At 44.8% G+C, this 10,070-nt stretch overlaps 1 protein-coding gene across 2 annotated transcripts in view; it reads right to left on the bottom strand.

Moving 5' to 3' along the window:
• Immp2l (inner mitochondrial membrane peptidase subunit 2) overlaps window positions 1-7,470 on the bottom strand; it is a 799,387-nt gene extending 791,917 nt beyond the window's left edge. The window contains exons 1-2 of one of the 2 annotated variants that reach the window (XM_005343824.2): window positions 7,399-7,470; window positions 6,915-6,987 (exon numbers count right to left, since the gene is read on the bottom strand). The gene's annotated coding sequence lies outside the window, so the exon portion shown is untranslated. Of the gene's footprint in view, window positions 1-6,914; window positions 6,988-7,087; window positions 7,097-7,398 lie in introns of those variants that run through there. The other variant, XM_005343825.2, reaches the window with a different exon arrangement.
• Window positions 7,471-10,070: the final 2,600 nt, after the last annotated feature.

Genomic DNA, 10,070 nt, shown 5'->3' on the forward strand with positions numbered 1-10,070 from the left:
ATATCCTCTCTGACCACATCTACATTGCATGCCCTCTCCCAGTCCTTTTGCGTTCAATCACAAATGCCAGGCAAGCTCCTGCTTCCCGGATACTTTCCCTAAACACTCTAGCTTCTCTATGGAGACTGCTATCTCCTACTGGACCTGAGTCTTCCCAGTTCCCAGCCTCCAAGTCTCAGCAGTCTGCTCTCACGGTGTCCTTTGTGGCATTCACAGTTCTTCAGTGACTCACTAGTACCTGTGGATACAAACCCTGAAATTACCCGGTCTCATTTGTGGTCCCACCTGCTGGGTCCTTCCAATACAAAGAGCTCCCAGGCATTCTTTGGCCACAGAACCACTCACACTGTTGCTTCTGGTAATGAATGCTTCTGATGCCTATCAAGCTGCCTCTGCTTTCTTTCCTTTTTTTGGGGGGGGGGGGATCTCTTTAGTTAATCCTAGCCATCCTGGAACTCACTCTGTGGACCAGGCTGACCTCAAACTTAAGAGATCTGCTTTCCTCTGCCTCCCGAGAGCTGAAATCAAAGGTGTGCACCACCATGCCAAGTTCAGTTCCTTTTTCAGGTCTGAGCCCAAAGACAACCACTACTGAAACCGTTCTTAGCATTCCAATCAGGGTCGGATTGGAATCCTGCTTGGTCCCTTTGCACACATACCAAGCTCTGTTACAGCAAACTATCTGCATAGACACCCCGAGTTTTACTACACTATAAGCTCCTTAGCTAAAGCTTCTACTTCTCATCTTTCCATCAGCAGCACTAACTGGACGTATACAGCTTGTAACCAGTGGAAGAGAGTAGGAGAAGGGATAAATGATAACTAATAGGTCAACAAAGGAGTAAGGAAATCAATCAGTTGAACTTAGTACATAAAAGCCCAAGCATAAGCATCTATTTCTGATTCCATTTAGTTATAAAGATATAGCCGGGTGGTGGTGGCGCACGCCTTTAATCCCAGCACTCAGGAGGCAGAGGCAGGCGGATCTCTGTGAGTTAGAGGCCAGCCTGGTCTACAAGAGCTAGTTCCAGGATGGGAACCAAAAAGCTACAGAGAAACCCTGTCTCAAAAATAAAAAAATAAAAAAAAAGAAAGAAAAAGAAATAGAAAAATATGGTTGCTCGCTTATTACCAATGTAACAAAGAAAATCTTATTATTGAAAGAAGCAGCAAATAAGGACCTAAGAGTTCCGAATATAGCTGGCACGGTGGCCCATTCCTTTTATCCCAGCACTTCAGAAGCAGAGGCAAGCAGATCTCTGTGAGTTCAAGGCCAGCCTGATCTACAGAATGAGTTCCAGAACAGCCAGGACCACATAGTGAGACCTCTCTTTCAAAAAGAAAAAGAAGAATTCCCAATAAATCACTCACAAAAGAGGCTAGCCCAAACCCAACTCTTTCTGTGATCCTACTCATCCCCCATAAAACAATCCGTCTCATTAAGCTGTGTGCTTGTACTGAGCCTGGCTCCTCCCTCTGTCTGCTCTCCACTGCCCCCCCTTTCTCAGCTCCCACCACCAAATCCAGATGCTATTGGAAGCTCCGCCCACTGAAGCTGCAAGCCCTGGCTCTCCTGTTAGTCAGGATGTAAACAGAGAGAAGAATCGAGACCTGGAGGAACAAGGAAACTAACTACAAGTGGCCAGCAATCTATTTTCTGGCGGCCACTGTTCTTTGCAATCTACTTTACAATCACTGAATCTCACAGCAAACGTAATACCCCATCTTACAGATGAGGAACTGTGCCCAAGATCACACAGCCCACTCTGAAATTTAAAAGGTCAGGCCTCCTACATCTGTCAATGTCCCTCAACATCAACAGGGAAGAGGATGTGCTTCAGTCACACTGGGTTATCAGAACACAAACTTCTGCAAATAGACCAACCTCTTAAATGTGAATTACACCCCCAGAGTTTATGTATATAATATCTGGGAAAGGAGTCCGGGGATAAAACACCAAGGGACAGGACAACTCACACACACACACACACACACACACACACACACACAACACACACACAAAAAAAAATCTTAGTTAACTCAAAATCTGATGCAAACCAAATTGAAGGAGCTTCCTGCGGTGCTCGCCAGTGCTGTGACAAGCGACTTCACTTTGCACCATACATGGGGTCACAGCACACAACACAGAATGCTGCTGAAGTACCTCCGCTCACATGGAAACTACTGTAGCTCAGAAACTGCTCTGTTTTCCTGCACCGTGCAGAGCTTTCTGCTCTGAGAGAAATGTAACAGCCTTTTGTTGCTGCTGCTGTTGTTGTTTGGTTTTGTTTTTCAAGACAGGGTTTCTCTGCATAGCCCTAGTCCTGACTTTCCTGTAGACCAGTCTGTCCTCAAACTCATAGATGTATGCCTGCCTCTGCCTCCTGAGTGCTGGGGTTAAAGGTGTGCACCACCACGCCCAGCTTCTAGAATAACTGATTTTAAAAATTACTGTTTGAGTTGCTGACTTGAATTCCATCCAAAGTAATTTAAAAAAAAAAAAAGGAATTGAATAGAATTTCCAACAGTTTCTGAGGTGATCCTAAACACATTTCTGCCATTTTTCACTACATATTTATATGAAGCAGCATTCTTGGCACTGATGAATATGGAATATGGACCGCTTATGAAAATGCTGAAGATGTTCTAGGTCCTGAAGTATCTAGTCTGCAGGCAAGATTTAATTCTGTATGCAAATAAATGAGAACATCTATTTCATTACCATGCAAATTTCTCTTCTGTAATAAACGGTGAAGGTATTCATATACCAAACAACTACTTTTAAAAGAATTGCTTCAGGGGCTGGAGAGATGGCTCAGCGTTAAGAGCATTGCCTGCTCTTCCAAAGGTCCTGAGTTCAATTCCCAGCAACCACATGGTGGCTCACAACCATCTGTAATGATGTCTGGTGCCCTCTTCTGGCCTGCAGGCATACACACAGAGAGAACATTGTATACATAATAAATAAATATTAAAAAAAAATTGCTTCATGGCTTATTGTAAGTACTTGTTTGATTTATATGCCTACTTTACATATTCTATATGCCAAGGGTTGTTCAAACATTTGTGAGACGAAAGGGAACGCAGATGGAGAGACTGAAGAATCTCTAGGAGTATGCATCTCCTCTAACAGCATATGAGGGTTTAAAAGGCTTTGCTACCTTAACCTGGAAATCCAGATGCTATTTGTTATTCTTTCTCTGTGAGTTTCTCTGTGAGGAAGAAGAAGAAGAAGAAGAAGAAGAAGAAGAAGAAGAAGAAGAAGAAGAAGAAGAAGAAGAAGAAGAAGAAGAAGAAGAAGAAGAAACGGTGAAAAGAAAAGAAAAAAAGCAAGAAAAGAAAATGGACTTCTAAAACCTTATCAGGTTCCTTTTTAAAATTTAAAAAAAAAATGTTATTTAGATTAGGCTAGACTAGAACTCAAAATTAGCCTGCCTCTGCCTCCTTGGTGCTTAGGATTGCAGGCATGAACCAGGACCCTGAGGTCTAGTGTTTGGCTTTTCTTTAAAACAGTTTTCCTTCTACAAAAACACAGTATAAAAACTCGCCAAGAACAGGAACTATTTCCCTTGCTAATTTGTAAGAACACCTGGGAAAATTTGCACATGTGACCAGTGCTGTCTTCTGAATAAAACATCACACTGGCTGGGCCCTGCAAACCAGCGCTCTCCATAGAAACGCCACCAACCACAGCAGGACAGCTGAAGCGCCTATAATCTACTGACAAAGCGTACTCCATAGCAAAGCAAAACCAGATGTCTGCTGTGAAGTCAGATGCCTATGGACTTGTCTTTCTCAGCTCCAAGCGTGATACCGGACACACTAAATACACAGCTTGGCTGAATATTAGACCCACAACTTGGCGAAACCATGACAGAATGGACATGAAGCATCAGCATTGTTATTATAATGCTTCTAAGTCAAAGATGTGTCTGGAATAGAAATCCCAACTTGGAGCACTCAGATAAATGTGACAGGCTGTCCATCTCACCTAGGGAATGGTGGCAGAGCTCTTTAAACATAGGACAGAAACCCTTTCCCTTGCTTCTCAAGCTGGCACCCTTAGGCCGGACTGTAGAGGATCTGAAAGCCACACTAGGTGTGGATCTTTGTTTCAGAAATTCTGGGATCAGATGCATCAGATCCACGTCAAATGCATCATGAAGATGCATAAATCAGGGAGACTTGGCACTTACAGGAGAATGGGTTCTAGGCTGCCTGGCACTGTGCAGAGGAGGATCATAAGCAAATGATAGGCAGGGCCAGAGAGATGGCTCAGCAATTAAGAGTAATGGCTGCTCTTCCAGAGGACCTGTGTTCAGTTCCCAGCACCCACAACTGTCTATAATTCCAATCCCAGGGGATCCAAAACCTCCATGAGGCATACATGGAGGCAAAGCACCAATGAATACAAAATACAAGTAAGTTTAAAAAAGAAAATGGCGACAATCAGAGAAACAGGACAGCGAGCACACAGATGCATGTCAGGCACTGTTTTATGCGATCTTCCTTTTTAGGTCCTCATTGCTCTATGTAGATAGCATCCAAATCAAGCAGCAGGGAAGCTGTAATGGGTCCCCAGTGACAGAGTCAATAGGATGCAAGGCTGCGTCTAAGATTACAGATACTACACCAGGCGTGGTGGCACACTGCTGTAATCCAAGCACTCAGGAGCCAGAAACAGGAAGGTTCCCCATTCAGGAGCAGCCACACTGGTGAAACAGTGTGGAGGCTGGGCTGAAGCTCTTTGGTGGAGGAGCTGCTGAGCAGAGTCGGGGGCCTGGGTTTGACCTCCAGCACCTCAGAAAAATAAAAGACTATAAAAGGCATGACACATCTACATGAGGATTTTAGGGAGAGCAGGGACTGGTGGTAAACAGCCAAAAGAGAAGAAAAGGAAAAAAAAAAGTACAGTTTTACCAAGAATGGTAACATACATATAATACATATATTACATTGTATATGTTTCATGCAGATAAATACCTCGGCTGTATGACCAATTAACATGTAGCTGTGGGTTCCATGTCTATACACGGTATAAAACTTTGAAAGGGTAAATACCAAAATATTAAAACTTTGAGGTGGATTTATATTAGTTTTTACTTCCATACTCTTATGAGTTAACCCGAAGTAACAGCTAAATAACTTAATTTTGATCTCAACCTATTCTCATGCCAATAAAGCAATGGGGACAAAAGTACCGAAATCCACAGCAGGCCGGCTTCAGCATCACTCTCCTAAGTACACCACCCTTGGCTGTCTCCCTGTTTTCTCAAACTAAGCCTTCTTAGAGGACAACTCAAAACGTTCCTCTCATCTGGTTTCTGTACCCGAACAACACATTCATGGCACTGGAGAATCACCATAACACTCTGCATGATGGAAATCACAACTGAAATCTACCAGGAAAGTGGGCTGGCAGCCCTGTTCTCCCACAAAACTTCAGGTCGGGCCGGGCAGGGGTGGCGCACGCCTTTAATCCCAGCACTCGGGAGGCAGAGGCAGGCGGATCTTGTGAGTTTGAGACCAGCCTGGTCTACAAGAGCTAGTTCCAGGACAGGCTCCAAAACCACAGAGAAACCCTGTCTCGAAAAAACAAACAAAAAAAAAAAAAACAAAAAAAAAAAAAAACAAAAAAAAAAAAAACAAAAAAAAACTTCAGATCGGTAAGCCACTAGACAGCAGCAGAGCGGAGTTCTTGCCCATTTATACATAATTATTCAAAACTTCCACAGAAACCTAAAAGAAGTCCATTCCCCCACCTTCACCCCCCCAAAAAGGCCCATCTTTCCCCAAAAAAGGCCCATCCCCCCACCCTCATCTCCCCCCAAAAAAGGCCATCTCCACAGTCTCGTTTCCATATGCTCTTTTGTTGGTTTATGGGATTTTGTTTGTTTTGTCTTTGAGATGGGGTCTCACTGTGGGATCCTGGCTGGACTACAACTCCCTAGGCTGGCCTCAAACTCACAGAAATACACCCAGCTATGCTGGGACCAAAGGCTGGAGCCATCACCACCCGTTCTCCAGATCCCATTTTAACCAGTGTTCATTCAACACACGCTGAAAGGGCATCATAAACAGAGCCCCTCGTTAATAAACAACCATGTCCCAGTTCCTCATGAATTGTGTGAACATCCACAACCTCACAAGGAAGCCAGGCTCACAGCTGGCCTGTGCCAGGATGGCCACTGAGGGTAAATCTAGCTTTCCTGTTTAAGTATACAGGCTTGTGTTTACTGTTCTTGCTAATAGCTAACTTACTGGATTCTGGGTAAAAGTTAACAGTGACATATGTAATGCGGGGTGGGGGGTGTTCCAACCTGAGAGAAGCTGTGTACCCCATCACCACACAGAGAAAGTGTGGTGTATAGGAGAAAGAACAAAAACGTCTCAGCCCAGGACGTCAAGGTAACTTTTTAGAAAAGTACTGAATGCTTGAGGACAAATTCTTTCTTCTGTAATTCTGAAAGGTCTCGAAAGAGTGTCCAGTATATGAAATTGCCATTATCTTTATGGGATATGTGCTTTTTCACCCCTGCTGGTAGATTTTAAAATGCAAAGATTCCCTGGAAGGGTAATCATCAAGCAAAGCCTGGATCACCTAATACCCTACTAGTGAATGCCACCTAGCAAGACAAGGGACCACAGGGGGACCACAACATCAATGTGCAAGGTTAAAGACGGTCTGAAAGGAAGTGAGTTTTCTGTCAGGGGATTTAAAAGCTGTTTAAACTTCCAGCCCACTCCATGGACTTCGGAAACCTGAAGAAACGCTTGGTCTTGGGACCAGTGACCTTCGAAGGTGGACCTCCAATTTCTGATAAAAAGTGGAATTTGGACCCAAGTTCCCTGGAGCAGTTTCACCTCGAAGAAACAGTCTAGGCTCCTTCCGCCCCTGAGCGATACTTACTTACCCTTTCTCCCGCTCTTCCTCGGTGAGAAGGGGTAAGTGGTAATATTGTACCCTCGCCCAATTTGGCCAAAATCCTAAAAGTAAAAACGACAGAGACAGGTCCTTTAAAATCCTGTGGCTCGAGCCTGAGCAGCTCCCACCAGCTGCCCACCGTGACTCCAGGAGCAGCGCTACCTCCCGGCTGCTCTCTGGGCACCCCTGGGCGGCGGGGAGAGGTCGCCTCCCCGCCCGGATCGGGACTCGGGTTCCCTAACTGAGGAGGACAGACAGAGAGGACAGCCGCGCGGCCTCGCTTGGAACACGCGCACGCACGCATGCTCGCCGCGGTCGCGCGAGTAGCGGCCGAGCGGCTCCCCGCCTCCCAGCAACGCCCCCGTGTCCCAGGCCAGCCCCGGGATCCGAGACTCCGCCCGGGACACCGAGGGTCTGCCCGAGTCCACCCGCGTGCCTCACCGCCCCGACCCGCCAGCCCATGCCCCGCGCACCCGCTGCGCAGCTCAGCCCAGGGGAAGTCCCCGCGGCACGCCACGCCCTCCGCCGCGGCACGCCACGCCCACCCCACGCGGGTTGCCCCGCCTACCGCCACAGCTAGCCCAGGCCCCACCCCCAGCTAGGCGGCAGCGGGAGACTCCGCCCCCTACGGAAATCCCGCCCCCGGAGCGCGGTTCACGGTTGACTAGCAGCCAGGAGATGGGTTATGTCAGCGGCTGCACTGAGCCGGCTGGCTGCCAGTTGCAGGTATTAGGGGCTTTAAGTCTAAGCCCGGCATCATGTTCAGGGTTAAAAGGGCAAGAAAAAGCAGCAAACCACGGGAAGCTGTGTTCAGTTTCTCCCCATAGTTGTAGGTCAGGCACCAGGACTTTGGTGTGTTGTTCGGTGGGGATTTTGTTTTTGTTTTGCTTGCACATAAGGAAACTTATTTGGCTTCCTCTAACAAGCCAAAAGAGAAGAGAAATCCAGAACAAGTGTTTTGTTTGTTTATTTGTTTGTTTTTTAAAGAAACTAGATTTTCATTTTATACTTAAATTTTTACTCTCTAATTGTACAAAATGTTAGCTGTGTTATTACAATGTACAAAGATAAACAGTGTTTACGGAAAACTGAACAGACAACAAACAAAATTGGTTGATTTTTATTCCTCCCAAATTGTACTTTTATCTTTTCTAGCTTTATCCTTCTTGGTAATGCTATCATTCTCAAGTATAAATAGTGCATTACTATAAGTACATAGTATCCTGACACTCAGAATTCAAAATTAATTCTAAAGATGGGAGAATGCAAGAGACTTAAACAGAGCCAGGTAGTGGTGGCACACGCCTTTAATCTCAGCACTCAGAGGACAGAGGCAGGGCTCTCTCTGAGTTAGAGACCTGGTCTATAGGGCAAGTTCCAGGACAGCCAGGCCTACACGGAGAAACCTGGTCTCGGAAAACCAAACAGAAAATAGCTGCACCTCCATTCTATCCCAAACAGTAACCTTGATAATTATAGAAGTCTACCAAAGAGACGGGTACAACCTAAGTACAGTTATGCTTATCAGCAGCTGAAATAATTGCTGCAAGATAAGTTTGATCCTGCCAGTGCTTACTGACCTAATTCCAAGAACATATCTTGGGGGCCACTTCTGATGACAGAGCCAATTTACAGATTGGGTTAGGTCCTAATAGTAGAGAGAATCCAAATTAAACAAGAGGGTGGTCCAGTGAGAACAGGATGGTTTGGGGTGAAATTAACATAGATAACAACAAAGACAAGTGGGGGTGGCTTTATTTGTACTGGAAAGTAAATAAGTCTACAAAAAGAGTTGCTAAGTGACTTTCTCACTAAGTTTCATCAAAAATATTTAAGAAATCAAAGCAACCCAGAAAGCCTACATCCCCTATTTTTCGCAACTGTAAGTCATTCTGGAAATGGCAAAACTCTGAGGTCAGAGCAAAGGGGACTTTTAGGACACTGATAGTATTCTGTATGATGCTATACTTAGTGTCATTATACATTTGTTAAAGCCACAGATGCAAATAGTGAGCCCTCATCTCTGACTCTGGGTGACGGTTATATGACCCTGCCATTTAACCTGCACTATGCCTCGGGACGTTAATGGGAAGGCTATACATGCATATGTGGGTGTCCTGGCATATGTGTTCAGTTTTGCTCTCCACCTAAAAACTGCTCTTTAAAAATAAAATTATAGTTTTAAAAGAAGTTAAATAAAGTCTCTGAACATCTTCTATTCTTCAAGGTCATTATAGTTGAAGCTCAAATATTTGACGTCAATGCCACCAGAGGAAACTGAGTCATATGTTCCTAAGATACAAATTTAAATTATATATATATATATATATATATATATACACACACACACACATATATATATCCCAAATACAATATACACATATATATGCATGTATGTATGTATTTAGAGAGAGAGATAGCTGGGCCCTAATGTCTTCCTTGGGGGAGGGGGTGAGAAGGCACAACATCAACAGCTCAGGCATCGGCAGTCAGGTAGAAGGTGTACAGCAGACTCAATTTATTTAACAAGGGGAAAACATATACCCACACAGCACCCATGCATTCCAATCCATTGACATCACGTGGTCGCCCCTCATTGGCTAGGCGTAATCAGAACCTGACAGCACCAGGCAGACTCCAGGTTAGCTTCTCTTGGCCTGGTAGGCCTTAACTTCACACACACACACACACACACACACACACACACACACACAAATACATATACACATACATATACATATGTATACACACAATAGAATTCCTATCTCTACACATTGGCTGTTGATAAGCAAAAATTGTAAAATATCATAGGTTTATTGTTCTCAAGCTTTTGTTTTCAAAATATTTTTATAATTAATAAACTCATGTCTGTATCTAGTGCACTCTGGTTACCCCCTCTTGTTTGCCTCTTCTTCTACTTGCTGTTCTTCTTAAAAAAAAATAATAAAAGGCAGGGGTATTCTTCTTGAACACGGGGCACAGGACAGACACACGGCGGAACAAACACAGACACGACACGGCGGCTCCCACGTGGGTCCACTTTAATGGGGGAGGGAAACACAGAAGGGCAGAGGAACGTGCGGGACACACGAGGAAAGGCAAAACAAGGGAGAGAGAGAGAGAGAGAGAGAGAGAGAGAGAGAGA

The sequence above is a fragment of the Microtus ochrogaster genome, chromosome 1, assembly GCF_000317375.1.
Source record: "Microtus ochrogaster isolate Prairie Vole_2 chromosome 1, MicOch1.0, whole genome shotgun sequence".
Classification (NCBI taxonomy): Eukaryota; Metazoa; Chordata; class Mammalia; order Rodentia; family Cricetidae; genus Microtus; species Microtus ochrogaster.